General features: G+C 39.9%; 1 pseudogene; it reads right to left on the bottom strand.

The window, feature by feature from the left end:
* Positions 1 to 286: 286 nt before the first annotated feature.
* LOC139038715 (protein CDV3 homolog pseudogene) lies at positions 287 to 2,591 on the bottom strand (annotated as a pseudogene).
* Positions 2,592 to 6,017: the final 3,426 nt, after the last annotated feature.

The raw sequence follows: 6,017 nt of genomic DNA on the forward strand, positions 1-6,017 counted from the left end.
GGATTTTGAAATATTCTGTGTCTCATACAATGTGCAAAGTCACAAAGGAAAATACTCCATGTGAAGGTAGGATGTGGAAAAATTTACCCAGCAGTGCCAGACTGAAGAGAGAATTTTCTGTCTCAGTCTTAGTTTTGTTGGAGGAAAAGAAAAATAAATGCCTCTCCTGAGATTAGACCCATAAGTGTGCTTTCTTATGGGGAAGAAAAATCAGATTATCTGTGTGGCCTGAATCCTTTAAAATAATTCCAATTTCAAAAGAAAGAATTTATTTTTTTTCCATAGATTTACTTTTATTGAATTTGTTAATGACACATAGTTTTTGCACTGCCAAACCATGCCTGAGAATTCAAAGAAAGAAATGGTACAATGGACAGCCTCATCCACCCATCATACAGCATATTAAAACTTGATTCATGTGCACTTTGATAATTCCACAATCTTTTAAAAAGTTGTAACAAGGGTTGGGATTTTTAAGTCTCCTTGCAGGTCTTTAGATTTCTATGCCATTAAATAACTTTTCCATATATTCATCTCTGTTCCTCAATAACATAATCCCCAACAAAATTTTGCTGGAAAAAATGCACTTTTCAGGGGAAATATGTGGCTCAAGGTTCAAGAGATTATTTGTTAAAAGATTTTTGGTTCCCAAATGAAGTCTTCAGATTAACCAAGAATCCTTTGTTTCTCAATCATCCAACCTCTCCTTGGCTGGCTCAGTTACTCACCCAAGCACATCAGAACACAGGCATCCTGCCTGCCACCTTAAGTAACTCCAACACTATTGCCCAGATACAGTTTGCAGGTCCCATCAGGTGATTCTGTTAGCTTCCCAGGAGTGGGATTCCTGCATTGACACTTTTATCAAGACTCAACTCCTAGAGGAAAATGCTCCCACAACAGGATAGTTTTACTCACCCATTTGCTTCACTCTTGCCAGTAGCAAGTCTGCAACTCCTACATTTGGCAAAGGGATTTCATTATAGAGAAACCCAGACTCTGCATCAAGTGGTCACATGCCACTTTGAAATATTTCTACTGAAGATACAAAACTAGGAAATTACGAGACTATCTCATTAGATGGAAAGACTGCTCAGCAATCCTGGGTAGCGTCCTGGTGTCCCTTTTTAGGACTAAAAATTACTGGATAGTTTAAGCTGTAATTATTAAAAACAGAAGGGCTATATCACCTGTCTTTCACCCCTAACGCTCCAAATGATCAACTTAAAGACACACCAGAAGGTTGATACCAAAGCAGGACTGGGACAATCACTGCATCTACAGAATACCTAACACCTTAAATGTTTGGGCACAAGTGCATCTGTAATTCTTGTCAAAGATCATGCAAGATCTGTGAAACTTGAGTGTGTTTCAGGTTGAGGTTCTGCTCTTACTGCTTTAAATTTGTTAAGGACAGGACAATGATTCCCTCGGCCTGAGCAGAAACTAAACAAAGTCTTTCCACCAGTTTACTATACAATTTAGACCTGATTAGAGGAGGCTTTAGCAGCACCTGAAGCAGAGCCCCCTGCATTTACTGCCCTTTACATTTAAGGCCATTTGGTTCCACTCTAGGGATTGGCAAATTCATGAGACATTTCACAATTCCAGTGTATACTTCAGGTTACTGAGCTAAGCAATATGCTCTGTCAAAGAACTATTCCAAGTGATAGCAAAAAAAAAAAAAAAAAGCCTTAATATGGAACACAGAAAAAGCATTACCCAAATAAAAAATTACTAAAAGAAATAAGATTTTTCCCTCCTACCCCTTTCCCCACTTGGTGACCCAAGTTCGGTTGAATTTAATTTGTGGTTACCTCAGAATACAACTCAAAGTTTTAAATTATAAGTCAGAGCCCTACAGATTATCCAAGCACATCAATTCTTTTGAGAGCGGCATGTTCCAGGAAGTCTAATCCAGCCACTGTCCACCTCAGAGTATTCCTTATAGATGTGGCACAGGACAGGTTAATTAAGGTCACTTAAATCTTCATCTTTTACAGCAGATCAGAACCCAGATGGCTGACTTTCTGCAGGATCTCTGATAGGAATCCAGTAGAGCTGGTTTCAAGTTTCACATCGACACTTAATAGCTGTAACCTTCTTATCCAGAAGTTGTGATCCACATGAAGTCCACAATGAGCGCAGCAAATCTGAGGGAGTCAACCCTTACGAAGGCTCAGTATTTCCGGCTTTCTACAGGCTTGGCAGTGGACTGCAGGGATGGGAACTGCGCGTCACTATAGATTTCCGGTGGTCCTTGTGATGCTTTCCTTGTTGTGGTCAACCTGGCTCCAGGAGGCCTATACACGCCACTAGTCATTGTCGGTTCTGGGGTTTCTGTAACAACTACTGGAGCAGGAGGTGCTTGTACCGGAGCAGTTTTATTCCAAGGGCCTGAAGATTTTTCTACACCACCACCACCACCTCCACCTTCACCTTCTTCCCAGTTATCACTTGGATCTTCTCTTTTTTCAACTTCATCTTCCTTTTCACTTATTTGCATTGCCTGAACTCTTAGGCCGCTGTAATCAACCTTTTTTTGCTCAAATTCTTTCCACTCATCTTCCTCCTTTGTCACAACCTTGGTGGCGGCCCCAGGGCCAGTGGCCCCCACGCCCGCGGTCCCGCTATCGCCAGGCCGGGTCCCCGCGCCCGCCCCACCGCCCGCTGCGCCGAGGCTCCGCTGCTCCCGCCAGGGCCGCCCGCCGCGCTCCCTGCGCTCGCCGCCCGGTTGCTCCGCTCCTTCTTCTTCTTTTTATCTCTCCAAAAGAAAGAATTTAAAGTATTAGCATTTGGTTAGATGAGTGGCAGAGGCGCAACCCAAACCCGCCATAGAAGAAGGCTATACACCGCACGCCCCGTGCAGTCACGGAGTTGTAATGAAGGGAGATTTAGCACAATTGGACACACGCTTAAAAATCTGATGGGAAAAATCCTAGCAAATGCCAGTCAAAAAAAGTAATAAACTAGATATTTCAAATAAATGAACTAATCCTAATTCAGCTCAGAAAATAATCAGGTAGAAAATGTTAAAATAAATGTGTTTCGTGTGTTTAAGGAAACAGAAGAAAGAGTGCAATATGCAAGCAGAAAAGCAATTATCAGGATTTTTAAAAAATGAAAATAGAAATTAAAATTCTAAGGAAATATTAATAGGCTAGATACAACATAGGATAAAGATATTTCAGAATTCTTGGATGAAATCATGGAGTAGAGAGTGAACCAGAGAGAAAATACCCTGGGAGAGAAAATGGCTGAGAATTATTCAGAATAGATTCAGCTGCAAAGATTTTTAGTTTTTGGAAATCCAAACAGAAAATAAAAATAAACCCAGACCATTTGCAGTCAAGTTGAAAAACAACACATAGAGAAGAGTGGTAAAGTAGATATGTGGGGTGGTGGGGGAAGATAGATTACTTCAAAGGAACTAAATGACGCAGCATCTCCAGAGCAACAGCTGAAGCCAGGGGCAAATTCTTCAATATCGTATGAGAAAATGTCAAACTAGAATGTTATGCCAAGTAAACTATTTTAGAAGGATGATTGTGAAATAAAAACAACATATAAAACAGAAAGATTATTATCAAAAAGCTGTCACTAATAACACTTCCTAAGAATGAACTTCAAAAATAAAGCTGTGGAAAGCAAAAAGGATGAATAAACTTTAAAAATTTGTAAACAGGAAGTTAAACTGAAGCAAAATTTACTATACATGTTAATAATACTTGATTTATAAAAAAAGAGATAAAACTAAAAAGTTAATAACAATACTGCTGCTAAATCAATTCAGTCATATCCGACCCTGTGTGACCCCACAGACGGCAGCCCACCAGGCTCCCCCGTCCCTGGGATTCTCCAGGCAAGAACACTGGAGTGGGTTGCCATTTCCTGCTCCAATGTGTGAAAGTGAAAAGTGAAAGTGAAGTCGCTCAGTTATGTACGACTCGTAGCGACCCGATGGACTGCAGCCTACCAGGTTCCTCTGTCCATGGGATTTTCCAGACAAGAGTACTGGAGTGGGGTGCCATTGCTTTCTCCTAATAACAATAGGTGATCATAATTAGAGCACAAATAATTTCAAATTAATGTAGCAGAATTGCTTGACTTTAGATGTTTAAGTTTGCATGTTAAAAGTTAATGGAAAAATGTAGAAATGGAACATATATCTTTCAAACCACTAAAAGAGAAAAGTGGAATTGTGCATATAGCAACAAGAAAAACCTAATTCTAAAAATATAGAAACAAACAAAGCTAAAATATAACCTCCAAATCATAAAATAGAAATAAATCCAAATATTTCTATTTGGATTTTAGTAACCCAAATGAATAAAAGTATATTCTTTTCAGTTGAAAGCACAGTCTATGTTTTAAATGCTTACCAAAAAAAGGAAGTACAATTCTAATAAAATCACACTCCTTTCACTTCTCTTCAAAATTACACCATTCAAGCCAGTAGAGTTTGACAAGTAAAACAAATAAAAGGTGAAAATTCTAATTAGAAAATAAAATCACTAATATTTGTAGATGGTAAAATTGTCTATTTGGAAAATGCTAAATAATCTATAAAATTATAAAAAAGTAAGAGATATGACGTGTGTTACTATCTGTAAGATAAGATCCATAAACAAAATATAGTCTATGTTATACTCATGATAGAAAATATAGTTTCTAGAAATTAAAATAGTATTATATGCCGCCATTTAAAATATCAACAAAGAACATAAGGCATTTTCATGAGAATAAATTTGCAAAAGTAAAAAAGAAGAAAATTATAAAATTTTTAATTCAAAGATATGAAGAAGGTACAAAACATTTTAGATATATTGTACTAATTTATAAAGATGTCAATATTTCTCAATTCATATGAAAATTCACTGTAATTCCAACCAACATTCCAATAAAATTTTCATTGACAAGTTAAACTAAAATTAGTTGGAAGCTCAAAAGTCAAAGAATATTCAATACATTTTAGAGAAATTGGAAGAGAATCTATTTAACCTGGAAAAAATAAAGATCTTACAAAAAAGACACTAAGACTGTATGTGGGTCTTCCCAGGTGACTCAGTGGTAAAGAATCTGCCTACCAATGTGGGAGACACAGGTTCCATCCCTGGGTCAGCAAAGAACTTCTGAAGAAAGAAATGGCAACCCACTCCAATATTCTTGCCTGGGAAACCCTATGGACAGAGAAGCCTGGTGGGCTACAGTCCTTGGAGTCACAAAACTGTCAGACACAATTTAGTGATTAAACAACAACGAAACATTATGTGGAGATTTGGATCAAGATGGCGGAGTAAGAGGACTCGGAACTCGCCTCATCTCATGAACACATTAAAAATACATCTTGATGGGAACAATTCTTACTGAAAATGAACTGGAAACTGGCAGACAGACAAGGCTTGTGCAACCAAGGCTATAAGAAAGATGCACAGGTAATTGGGTAGGAACAGTAGGAAATCAGGTGGGGACATGTGCCCCTGGGAGGGGCCTCAAAGGGAAAAGTGAGATTACACAGGAGGACTGCCTCCTGGGGACACAGAAGGGCTGTGAGAAGTCTGAACTCCACTCAGAGGAGTGTGTTTGTGCTGGTTTGTACCCAAGGAAGGGTTGAGAGAGGCCTGTTGACTTCCCTGCCAGGAAAGAAGGGCTCTTGACCTTCTCATCAAGCGCCCCAGTGCAATCCTGGCAGACAGTCTAACTAACTCTGCTCACCCCATCACAGTGCAGCACTGGATGTGGGGCACCCATGGCTGGGGAAAAGACTGGGCTGTGGGATACAGAGGTGGTGAGGTCCCTTGGGGACTTGTCTCTGTGGCAGCCATTGCTGCCATCTACTCAAGCAGCTCCTCAAAGCATCCTGGATCTCCGATGGTGGCATCTCCACCACAACTCACCCCCAGTACTTGTTGAGAAGCCATGCATGCCCCGCCTGCCCAGCAGAGATTTCCCACAGCAGGGTGGGGGGGTGCAGAGGCCACTGGCAGTAATCGACTATGAGGAGCAAAGGATACTTG

The sequence above is a fragment of the Odocoileus virginianus genome, chromosome 16 (assembly GCF_023699985.2).
Source record: "Odocoileus virginianus isolate 20LAN1187 ecotype Illinois chromosome 16, Ovbor_1.2, whole genome shotgun sequence".
Lineage (NCBI taxonomy): Eukaryota > Metazoa > Chordata > Mammalia > Artiodactyla > Cervidae > Odocoileus > Odocoileus virginianus.